The following is a 14,165-nucleotide window of genomic DNA, read 5'->3' on the forward strand; positions in this document are numbered from 1 at the left end:
TACGTTTTAAAGTTAAGAAAATTGCTTCACAGATATCAGGAGCAATATTAACATTTAGTGTTGACAATTTCACAATACCCCAACTGAACTCAATTGTACGAACATTGTTTTGCACGTAACCTCGGAGTTAGTATATGTGGCAATTTAATATATATGACAAGTCATCATAAGGAGGTGTTACTAAAATGTAATGTTGATATTTTATCTTATTCTGATTATTTATTGATATGTAGAAAAAAAAAGATATGGTATGATTCCCAATGAGATACACTCTCCACAAGAGACACAGAAGTTAACAACTATAGGCCACAGTACAGCCTTCGACAATGAGCAAAGCCCATACTGCATAGTCAGCTATAAAATGTCCCGAAATGACTAATGTTAAACGAAATGACAAATGTTAAACAATTCAAACGAGAAAACTCACGGCCTAATTCTTGTACCAAAAATTGACGGGAAAACAAATATGTAACACATCAACAAATGATAACCACTGAATTACAGGCTCGTGACTTTGGACCGGCACATACATACAGAATGTGGCGGGTTTAAACATGTAAGCGGGATCCCAACCCTCCCCTAACCTGGGCAGTAGTGTAACAGTACGACATCAGAATGAAATATAAAAAAAACAGGTGAAAAAGGCTTAACTCATTAGAACTCCTAAAGCTATGAAAGCATGTATATCCACTTACGGATAAATAAGCGATAAAGGTAACCTAATTTGATATTTGTAGAGTATTTACAGAAAAATACAGCGTGTTTACAAAGATAGCAAGAGTTTAAAGATCTTCCATTGTCACGTCAAGAATTTGCTGTTTGTATATGCTAAACGTTTAATGTTAATTTATGAATAAAAACATCCTTTTCAATATGTTTCATTTTTGTAATCTGGTGGTTGAAATACAAGTTGTTATTTGTTTTACCTCCATATTTTTGTCATACCTAAATTAAAAATGTTCCTGTTTTCAGTGTGACCTATTTCGGAAAAATACAAGCTTCAATTATTTATACAGAAGCATCAAAAGTATAGTTGCGTAAACATTTGTTTGCTAATTAAGTTTATATCATAATGAATTATTCTATGTCGTAACTAGTTTTACTTAATGCCAGAAACACTTAATTTTCAATCAACTTTACATTACTTGACGACATTTTAAGAATATCTTACATCATATGAACATAAATATTACTTTATCTTGATTTGTTACTAAAACTATTTAGACAATGTAAGCTTTCCGAGGATTTTTATTTCATAAGAAAACGTATCGAAAAACACTAGAAGAAATTTATCAGTAACATTTTACAATATGGAATTTGTTATCTAATAGCTCGTTTCTATGAATGTTGCAATGTTGTTTGCTTTTTGTTGCCCTTCTGTGTTCTATTACTTAGTTTTATATAAGGGTGCAATTGTGTTATAATCTTTATCACTATAAAAAAAAAACAAATAAAGGCATAAAGAACAAGTGCATTGTCACGAGTAATGACACTTTTTATCTGTTTAAGTTCAATAATTGCATTTGCTTTTTTGCATGTGTTTTATTTTAGAGAAAAGTTTAGACAAAAATTATTATAGGTTTCAATCAAAAATCGAGATTTTATTGTTTTATTTGTTATAATTGTATCTTACTTGTTCTGTAGACATATACCAGATTCAAATCTATTAATCTGTCCCTATTATTGCAACCAAGTCTTCAACATTTTGTTGAATTCAAATGGTGTATAAAGATAGCTTTGTATTTCTTCTTCCGTTAACACCCATAAATCACAACCACTGCATGATAATAATCATACTAATAAATAACAAAAATGAGTAAATTGCAATACCATACGACAGAGCCAAGGGCTTGTTTAATAACAACCATTTAATACTATTTATTGAATATACAAATTACGAATCAGAACGAAAAGTCATCATATATATATATATACTAGTATTACAATACGCACAATCATTTGTAAATCAATCAATCTCTTAATACATGATACAAAATATCAAATAGCATGGATGTAAAAATTAACGTGACCTATCGAGTAGACCCTGTCGTGCGAATGATTTAACCGCCAAATCACACAAAACACTTAACCTAAGCGCCCTCTTTGGGCAGACAATTTAGAAGAAAGTAATTTCATTCTAATTCATAAAATCAACCGACTGAAATTATATTTACTTTGATATAAAATACGCACTGACAACAAAGAAAAGACTCGCAGATTTATTGATTTTTTTATTTTGCAATTTTATACCGTCTTATAAATGATTATAATGATTCCAATTTACATAACATTCAATTTGTAGTATTATATTTTTAGAAGACGTTAACGCTTGCATTACAAAGTTAAATAAACTATTAATTGCTTTATGTTATTTGATATTACGTTTTATACTTTCTTTGTTCCTAAATTATTATGTTTATATATGCAATGTTACGTTTTAATTATTATATTACATAACTTGCTCACTTAATAGATCTTGCTATATACCTTTGTCATAAGAATTGGCTATTCCTAGTGAAACTAAAAATGGGAGTCACGCACCTGCTTTGATCAGGTTTTTAAACTCCTAAGAGGCTAGCGGTCGGTAGATAAACTGCGTATACCAATCGGCCACATAGGCGTTTTCAACAAATATCGAATTCACATTATCTATAAAGTGATTACAATGTTATTTGATGAGAAATAAGAACATGTTTTAACTTGAGATGTTTTAACAAATAAAGAATATATATTTAAGAAAAGAAGCCCAATCTTTAACTCCATATGTTAGTTTTATTATTATACTTATCTAAATATATAGTAGGCTGATATTGGTCAGGACACGTAATACACTTTGTGGTTATAACAGGATTGAATATTTCATAGAAAATAACCTTTATCTTTCTTTAACTTACATTCTGTATGTACTTCAAGTTCGAAAGCAAATATAGTTCAAAATATTTATACAGAACTTGCATGTTTCTCAGTTTAGGAATTAAATAGAATTAATAGAGCTGTAAACTTTGCTATCAAATATGTTAGATATTTTGTGACAAGAAAATTGTTACCTATCGAAACGATTAAAATTCTCCAAAATTTTCCGTTTCTAAATATTGCTATCCCTTTTTTAAATATCATGGAACAGTAAAACTTGTGTAACTGTTTATGCAACATCTTGTTTAATATTTCATTTGAAAAGGATTGCTATTTTTGAATAAATGATTTCACGCAGGAAGAACCTATTCCGAATCTATTTAATATTTTGAATACTTTTAACACCTGTGTTCTCACATACCATATCATAACTATTGCATTTCCATAGATATAAAGTTCCAAGCTGTCTAGATCAGTACTCTCGTACCTAGAAACATAATGATGTACATCGTAAGTTTATGAAAGACTTACAGTCTTTTGGCCTTGAATATCATATGATAATTACTCTTTCTATCACATCATTATTTTATTGAAGAATGATAGGAATAAACTTCAATCTGTTTCTAATATTGATTTTATAACATATGTACAAAGAACATTTTAGTTGGTATTTTTTTGTAAGTTTCTAGCGACATTAAACAATTGATGAAATAATTTCCATGTAGGAGGGAGTTTACATTCTTTTCGGAAATGGAATAAAGGAGGAAATGAAAGTGAGATGTGTAATATAGGGAGTAAAAACGGGGTGTGGGATAAAAGGATAAGGAGGTTCGCTACTCAGTTTCAAAATAACAAGCTTTTCATAACAGTAGTGTATATAGATAGGGAATTATTAAATGAACCAAAAAAGCAAAAAAAAAAATATAGGTCAACGTGCTTGTTTTCGAGATATTATCCATTGAAATTTAGGCGGGAAAATGTTTTCTTTGGATTTTTCATAGCTTTATCACTGACAAGTTTAAGTCTTTAAAAACTATTAAAAAATCACAAAAATTCTATAAGACTTTAACAGATAGCATATAAATATACATGTAAAAGATTTATAAAAAGAAAAACTGAGGATCAATGGGGAAATTGTTTTAAGGCATTCAAATGGATAAAACCGGAGGAATCCGAAAATCTTACATAAATTAAAAAACATGACCAGCAAACATCCTTAAATAATGTGGGATCTGAAAAAAAGAAAGAAAAAAGTATGAAGTTCAAAACAAACTCAAAGGATTTGAGAATTAAAACTCATGCCCTCCGTCATAATACCACCATCGTATGGTATGGGGATTCTTCTTGCTAATAATTACTTTAGATGTATGTTTCATTACAATACTTTCATCTGATTGTCTAACTGCACATCACGTGTTAGTCCTTAAGCAATTGCATTACTCAATAAAACGTTTCATTCACGATAACACGTGGTCCCACAATAAAGTGCACAGGCGAATTAAATAAAAAAAAATATAAAATTCGTGCTTCCGCGCTTCATTCAAAATGTACTTCGGTCAACGCTTTTACACCCCAATAAAGTTACAAAAAGAAGCATTCAAGTCTTAAATGTATCATATCAACAGTGACATTTCTGAAACACGTTCTGCTTGTATAATTGATAGTATTATGTGTAAGGCTCGAATATATGATATTGACAATGAAAAATCAACTATTTGTTTAATATTCTACTGATCAAGATATATAAATTTTGCAAAAAGTTTTATCATTGGCATCTGTATCTTTGAAATAAAACTGTAATCTAAACTTATTCGAATGTTTACGATTTTAATAACATATCGGTATTGTATACACTAGAAGTACTTTGTAATTAATTATAAACTTACAGTCCTTGGACGGTGAAAACTTGCCACTAACACAATACACAATTAAACCATTCACCACCATACACCATTACACCATACATGGTACACCTTTGCACCATACGCCTCACACATTCCATCATAATGCAATTTAATTTCAAAGAAAATGTGCGACTACAAAATTGTTTATTTGATTTAAAAAGCGAATTTTTATCACAATATTGTAAAGTAATGTATAAAATAAAAAATCAGCTCTTATCAATATTTTGCATAGTTTAAATTGTCGTACACCATTTACAAACACCATTTCCGATCGCACATTAAACCATAACACCATTCCCTTACACAAAACACCATAGCACTATACACCGTCTACCATTGCAACATATGCCATACACCATTACACCGTACATGGTATTGGAGGGGTTTTGCACCATCCAAGGGCTGTACATAGCCAAATAGTGTACTTAGTTGAAGAACATTAAGCAAAAGTACATGACTTCCGGAATGAAGCGGCACAAACATTCAGATAAATTGACCATAAAACATGATAATTGATCCAAAACAGATGCCAAATTCAAAAATATAAAACACATTATTACACTTGTAAGGGAGGAGATATCACACTTCCTGCTATTAAACTAACACACAATCTAAACCCAACCCCTGAACGTGTTTGTCATATTGCTTGCAGTCTTCTTCGAGCAGTCCTAAGAACTGAGGGGGTCAGACCAATGTCAGACAAGTTTATAAGTGTGTTTTTATTTCTTAAATTTGTTAATCGTACAGTTTCTTAACATTTTTTCCATTGTTTTGTGTCTAATTGTATTGCTTGTTTGCATTGCTTTGACCCATATAAGTGTAACTTTTGCTATTAAGAATATCTTATTGCAATTCTAAAAGTGCAAACAATGCATTATAAAGAACGGGCAGAGTTTTAACAATAGTGCATTACCTCAAACACATTGATTCAGGAATATATGTATCTATCAAACATATGATATGCTTCATGTCAAATCTAATTGTGATATATTACAATTTAAATGTGATATACCATTTGGACCAGGAAAACATCAGTCATCCTATACTTATGGTAATGTAGGGTATAGTTTTAATCGACAATGTTAATTGGAGATGTAACGCAAGTTCTATCATTGTATCTTTGATGAATTTTTTCCCAAGTTGCCAAAATATACATTCAATATCAATCTTAGTTCATTTCTTTACACAAATTACACATTATAGACAAAAGTCGCATAGTATTCCAAATCACATTGTTATTGTTATTTTGAAAATGTGACATTAAATCAAAAGTTAATAGCCCCAGATTGATAATGGCAATCATTTCAGAGAAATGATCGGTCTCAATTATGATTAGATTTTGTCATTCATGCTCAAATTTACCTCTCCTTTAAATATACAAAGTAACCTCTAAATTGATATAATCTAAATATATTGTATTATATAAAATACATAGATTTTAGGTCATTTTGTAGAAAAATTGAAAATTTGTTCAAAAAGATGAATTATTAGATTATCAAAAATGCTTTATCTTAAAATGTAATTTGACAATACATGTTTTAAATCCATCAACACGTGTAAAAAAGATACAAAATACCATTCGGACTAACATGAACTTCAAAGAATTGGTACGTCCACATAGGCAAATTCTGTCAATCACTCATGCCACCATAGGAAATTGATCCAGGAATAAAATCAGGAGATTATTTTATACCTAAAAATTTTGAATCTTGAAATCATATCGCTTTGAATTCAAATAAGAACCTAACAATAAATGAAATGTGTTCTGTATCTTTGAGATAACAATAGAAACCCAGACCATGAAAACGAGTAGCATACGTCCAACCTTTTGACCTATTTACTTCTTACTTCTCAGACATAGATTTAGAAGATTGAACTTGAGATCGTTTTTTTTTCAACACCATAACATTTATGAGAAAGGTAAAATCACAAAGATACTGAACTCCGAAGAAAATTCAAAACGGAAAGTTCCTAATCAAATGTCCTAGTACCACACAACGAGTACCTTAAATGACAATATACGCTAACCAGATATAATGATTTTTAATTTTTTGATTTTTTTTTTTTGTTTTTTTGTTTTTTGTTTTAACGCCACTTTTTAGAATTGCATTTAGGCTATTTCGTGACGGCCAATTTTTAATTGGTAGCGGAGGAAGCCGGAGTGACCGGAGAAAACCACCGACCTTCGATAGAAAAACTGACAATCCCAGTCGATTAAGATAGGAGTCGAGTACACCCGCACGAGTGTGGTCCGATTTATTGCCAATAGAAGAGGAGCGTATCTTTCGTCCCTCTTTTACATTACTTTACGATATTTCATGTATATCATACACCATATAGACATAAATATTACTTTATCTGTATTTGATACTAAAATTAGTTACACAATACAGGCTGCTTGAGGCTTTTACACAATAATAAAAGTAATCAAAAAACATCAAATACAATTGATCATTAACTCTTTTGCAATCAATGAAACAAAAAAAAACACTGTACAACGTACAGAAGAAGGCAAAGTTGACCTTAAACGAAAATGGCTATTTGTTTTAGGTATTTGTGTCATATAGCTCTTCAACTGTTTCGCTACTTATACATCCCTCGGATTTCAAATGTTTGGCTTTTAGAGTTTCTTATGAAAGTAAATCCATAAAAGCGCTATGGACGCATGAAATTATTAGACGTGTTTTTTTTTCATTTTTTTACACCACTGGGTCGATACCTCTGCTGGTGGACTATCAGTACTCGAGGGTATCATCAGCTCAGTAGTCAGTGCGTTGGTACTGACATGGTTTATAACAAACCTTTCTAAAATTGTCCGTTTGTAAATTTTGAAATTATAAAGAAACTAAGGTTTCAACTCCCTCAGGCAAAGTTGACCTCAGATGAATTTGTCTATTTGTTTTAGGTATTTTTGTCATATAAGCTGTCATATCACCAATTACTCCCTCAAATTTAGAACGTATGTGAAAGTAGGCCTATATCTATTGATAACACAGTTGCTGTGCGACCATGTCAATTATGATTGATTCATTGTTGGTGTTTTAACGCCACTTTTATGCTTTTTCGTGGCGGGCAGTTTTTATAGTTGGAGGAAGCCGGAGTTTCCGGTGAAAACGACCGACCTGCGATTGGAAAACTGACACTCCTTGTCAATTACGATTGGAGTCGAACGCAAACTCATGAGAGGGTTTCGAACTCACAACCTCAGAGTTGACTTGATTACAGTAGTAGTGTCGATTTATGAATTTCGAACAGCGGTATACTACTTTTGCCTTCATATAGAACTACTTAGCCCACTTGGCCACTCAGGCCCATGACAATTTACAAAAATCAAAACACATTGTAAAAAAATATCGTACAGGTTAGAAAGCAAATCGAAAATTAACTTTAAAAATAAATATCAGGATTTTAATCTTCATTAATTAATATGTTTTTACATGTCAAAACAATACCGGTATAGGATTAAACACATTCATCTTTTATAGGAAAAATCAATTCCTGTGCGTCTTAGACTTTACCTTTCATGAATAATTAAGACAATATAACAACTAAATAAACATTTCTAAACTCGATAAAGAATTTGAAAGTTTGTCATAGTCAACCTACTACAAAAACATTGTCAAGAGTATTGTCCCTTTTAATCTTAAATAATTGAATTCACCTTTTTTGCATGCTTTTTTGTTCTACAGAAAAGTTTTGACAAAAATCATTTAAGGATTAAATCCAAAATCTAGATGTTCTTTCTTGTAAATTCTATCTTACTTTTTTTGTAGACTTCATATCAGATTCAAATATTGGAATCTGTCTCCGTCATTGTAGCCCATAATCTTCAGCGTTTTGTTGACTTCAAGTGGCGCATCTAAATACTTTTGTATTTATTTAGATGTGAAATGCGCACTGACAACAAAGAAAAGCTTTACAAGTCAATTGACTTTGCTGTTGCTAATTTACACTTTCATATTGAAAAAATAAATATGATTCCAATTTAAACAACATTTAATTTGCAGTATTATATTTTTTGAAAGACAACTAGTATTACGCTTGCATAACAAAGTTTAATTAGCAATCTATTGTGAAATTTTATTTGACATTATACTTTCTCTGTTTCTAAATTTATTATACTTATATATGCAATTTAACGTTTTAATCATTAGATTACATAATTTGCGCACTTTATAGATCATGTTATATACATTCGTCAGCAAAATTGGCTTTCCTTGCCAAACTAAAAATGGGAGTCACGTACGTGCCATATGCAGTTTGTGGAACTAAAAAAAAACCTCCATCCTGAGAGGCTAGTGATTGGTAGATAAACTAGGCTTACCAATCGGCCATCTAGACCGACTCATCAAGTAATGGTTTCACATTATATATATAGAGATCATTATCTAATTTGAAGAGAAATACGTACAAGCATTGACTTTAGACATTTTAATTCATTCTTATCGATTGGGAATTTAGGAAGAAGGAATTCATAGTTGATGTTGATTTGATATGGCATGGTATTGGTTGCAAAAATTCGATAATTTTCATTTAAATGCAATATTTTATATTTAATTGGTATATTTTTCATTTAAATGGTATATTTTTTCGTTCAAATGCAATATTTTTATTCAAATGGTATAACATTTCATTTGAATACAATATTTTTCATTCAATTGGTATAGACGTTTTTATGTATATGCAATAAGTGCACTGTGGGAAATTCCTTAACGTCACAAGGTCAAATTTGCAACAACGTTTGTCATTGGTCGGTAATTGTTTGGATTTCTCCGCTTTCTTTCTAAACATGAGTGACCAAAAATTAAAAAAAAGCGAATCGGAATATCGCCCCTCTAATTAAATTTGACGTTCGAGCGAGTTCGTGCACTGGCTGTTTATGCCACTAATGGCCTCGTCGAGCAAAAAAAAGCGAGTGACATGTAAGGATTATTAATTTGACACACAACCTGTACATGGACAGAAACAGATACCTGCGTGCACATGGCATACACGCCTCCAATGAAAACCATTTCTGAAGAAATTCACCTGCAGTCTATACATTGATTGAAAAAAAACACATAGCTAGCCACCCCTCCCCCCTCTAAGTTCAGACACATGTAATCGTGACGTCCTCTTATACTACATCATTTTTTTACTTTTTTTTTTTACCTCAGAGACATTGCACGAAGGCAAACATAAAAAAGAATAAAAAACCTTCCATGACGTTATAATTATTTGGACTAAGCTCCCTCTTTTTTGCTAAACGTAGAAGAAAAAGAATCTCCTAATTATGACGGCAGAACCAGATACTCACAAGAAGAGACCTGGGCTGTGATTTTACACTTAGGATTCGTTGCTGAGCTTTTTTACTGTTTCCATCTCCGAATCACTTAAATAGATTTTTTTCAAGCCCTACAGTAGTTTAATAACTTTTATATGTCTTTGCATGAATAAGTATGCAAGGCATATTTCAAAACATATTTTTCTTCAGGACTTTTAAATTATGATTTACTTTTCAATACTGAATTGGAAAGGGGGGTTTACAAGTAACTTTATTTTGTGACACAATATATAACATAATAAGATACAAATCTTTAATAATTTGTATCAAAAAAATTGTAGGATTGTACGTTTAGCTATTATCTATAGACCCGTACAAAATGTATGTAATAAGATGCATTTAATAGGGGCGAATCCTCGGTGTCTAGAGGGGAATGGGGTTTAGATTTAGATATTAGTATAGAGATGTATATGTGCGAGTATTGGCAGTAATGGCTGTGGTGTGTGTGAGGGGAGGGGCTGGGTTCAGATTAAAGATTGTTTCTATAATTAGGTCTTTCCACTTTTCTGTGGAAAGACCTATTGTTTTTCTTCTGATTATTTTTTTTTTCTTCCGCCTAATTTTGTTCTTGCGATAAATATTTGTTTCGCAATATGTCGCTTAGATATTTGGTATATGATATCGAACAGTTTATGCGCTTTTGAAATTTACCCTGCGTAACCGAATACTTTTCTTTGTAGGAGTTATCTCCCCAAACACTGTTTTTTTTTGTGTCCACGACTCCTTCGCAACCGTAAAAGATTACGACAAATTTATTTTATAAAATTGCTCGTTATATCCTTCGCCTGATTTGTCCAATTTCGACCGAAGCAATATGAACGCTCCATATGAGAGTTATTTCCCCTTTTGTATTTGAAATTTTGAAATGTATTTTAAACTGGAACACCATAAGTGATAGAGACCTAGGATCTTTTGATTTGAGGTCCTTGGTCCAAAAAAATGAAAAATAGGTCAAGGTCATATTCTAATTTTTGAATTTGTCTTATTTTCACTCATTTTCATTATCTTATAAGATATCGACAAATTATTTTGTATAAATTGTTAGTTGTGACATGTGGTAACTAAATAATTTTAGTTGAAAGGGTGCGTAAACAATGAATGGGAGTTTTCGCCCCTATCATATCTTAAATTATGTGTAAAGTGATATAAATACTTATTAACCATACATATTAGAGACCTAGGGTCTTTTGATTTGAGATCCTCAGTTTGTGACCTTGAAATTGAGGTCAAGGTCATCGGTTAATTTTGACGTTCTAGATTTTGACCTTTGCTTTAAATTCATATCTTTACATCATAAAGCCATATGAACTGACATTTTAGACTGATTTTTTATATTTTAATATCAAAATAGATATTAACTGGTGGAAAGACCTTCAATTGTTCTCTGAACAATTGGTTTTTAATTCTATATATTTTAGTTTTTACCATTTCGAAATAAATCTCCATCTGCTGAGATTTATTTCCCCGAGGGAATCACAAGCCCAGTAGTCAGCACTTTTTGTGCTGACATGAATTGTCATTGTTAGGGTTATATTTATAAATTTACTGTTTACAAATTTTTGATTTTTTTGAAATACTAAGGCTTTTCTACCTCAGGCAAAGATCACCTTAGCTGTATTTGGCAAAACTTTTAGGAATTTTGATTCTCAATGCTCTTCAACTTCGTACTTCATTTGGTTTTTTTAAATTTTTTGGATTTTAGCGTCACTGATGAGTCTTTTGTAGACGAAATGCGCGTCTGGCGTATATATTACATTTAGTCCTGGTATCTATGATGAGTTTATTTACAACCACTGGTTTGATGCCACTGCTGGTGGAGATTTATTTCCCCGAGGGTATCACAAGCCCAGTAGTCAGTACTTTCTGTGCTGACATGAATTGTCATTGATATGGTTATATCTATAAATTTACTGTTTACAAATTTTTGAATTTTTTTTAAATACTAAGGCTTTTCTACCTCATGCAAAGATCACCTTAGCTGTATTTGGCAAAACTTTTAGGAATTTTGGTTCGCAATGCTCTTCAACTTTGTACTTTATTTGGCCTTTTTAACTTTTTTGGATTTGAGCGTCACTGATGAGTCTTTTGTAGACGAAACGCGCGTCTGGCGTATATACTAAATTAAGTCCTGCTATCTATGATGAGTTTATTCACTCTATTCTTTATCCTTTGATTTCTATCATATTTGTCCTAAACATTCGTGAAATATTTTCCACTGGACAAAAGGCAACCAAAAAACAATCAATTTATTCTTTAGATTTCATCATTTCTTTATTATATTATCTATAGGTTTGGTCCCGCCCCTTATCTATTGTTTGCACGTTATTCTCTCTTTGTAAACCCAATAAATCCTGATAAATGGTGAAGCAGACTCAAAAAACATGTGTAACCCCGCCGCATTTTCGCGCCTGTCCCAAGCGATTTTTCATTTTTAAAGTTGTTAAGCCAATTTCTCTGATGTTCAACCGTCTCAATGTGTTAAATTAAAGATTCACCAAAATATTGATTAGCTTTTTTGGACAATCCAGTGTCTGACTTCATGTGTCCTTTTCCGGTGTCAAACTTTAACATCAGACATTTTAAGACGTTTTGTACAATTCAGAATGTAACAAAATTTGACAAAAAGAATTATTTCAGGTAGCGTGTGTAAGTATTTTTGTATATATTATTGAAGTATTCTCATAAATGAACGAAAGTGTCCAATAATCTAACGAATAGCCAATGAAAATGCCGTAATATTTTTTTGCATTTTTGTACAACTTTTTCTTATCGTGTAGTGTGATAAGAGAAATATCTATTCATGCAAGTAATAGATCACAGGTCAAAACCATAAGAGAAATAAAAGTATTAAAGAATACAAAATAAATGATAGATTTCAACTATCTACTGAAAATTAGAATATGCTACTTGAAATTTTCACGTTAAATTTTAACGATCGTTTATTATAAATGTGACGAATGAGACCTACCGAATTAGACTATTTATCGGATTTGTAATAATATCAGCAACACGATGGGTGCCACATGTGGAGAAGAATCTGTTTACCCTTCCAGAGCACCTGAGATCACCCCCACTTTTTGATGGAGTTCGTGATGCTAAGTCTTTAATTTTCTATGTTGTGTCTTGTGTATTATTATTTGTTTGTTTGTCTATTTATTTTTTAGCCATGGCAGGCTCTACTATTTTAATATCATTCAACTTACAACTATTGTAACTATTTATGCAACATTTTTGTATATTATTTCATATGTTAAGGATTGGTCTTGATTTTGAATAAATGATTTCACACAGTACGAATCTATATCGAATGTATTTAATAATTTGAATACTTTTAAAACATGTGATCTTACAGACCGTGTAATAACTATTGCATTAACAATTCTGACGATATAAAGATCCAATCTGTCTTAATCAGTACTCTTGTACCTAGACAAATAATAAGCTACATCGTTTAGAAAGATTTGCGGTCTTTTAGCCTTGAAATACATATAATGATGACTCTTTTCATCTCAACATTATTGATTAGGAGAAAGATGAGGAATAAACGTTAATATGTTTCTTTTGTTAGTTTTATGACATATGCTCATAGAACATTTTTGTTTGGTTCATAAGAGCTTTTGTAAGTTTCAGTGTATACGTTATTCAAGGGCTGTTTGTTGGTATAATCCTGTCACATTTCCCTGAACTGTGGCCAACAAAAACAGACTGATGACCCCCACTTTTTGATAGAGTTCATGATGCTAAGTCTTTAATTTTCTATGTTGTGTCTGGTGTATTATTATTTGTTTGTTTGTCTATTTATTTGTTAGCCATGGCAGGCTCTACTATTTTAATATCATTCAACTTACAACTATTGTAACTATTTATGCAACATTTTTGTATATTGTTTCATATGTTAAGGATTGGTCTTGATTTTGAATAAATGATTTCACACAGTACGAATCTATATCGAATGTATTTAATAATTTGAATACTTTTAAAACATGTGATCTTACAGACCGTGTAATAACTATTGCATTAACAATTCTGACGATATAAAGATCCAATCTGTCTAAATCAGTACTCCTGTACCTAGACAAATAATG

The sequence above is a fragment of the Mytilus galloprovincialis genome, chromosome 5, assembly GCF_965363235.1.
Source record: "Mytilus galloprovincialis chromosome 5, xbMytGall1.hap1.1, whole genome shotgun sequence".
In the NCBI taxonomy this organism is placed as follows: domain Eukaryota; kingdom Metazoa; phylum Mollusca; class Bivalvia; order Mytilida; family Mytilidae; genus Mytilus; species Mytilus galloprovincialis.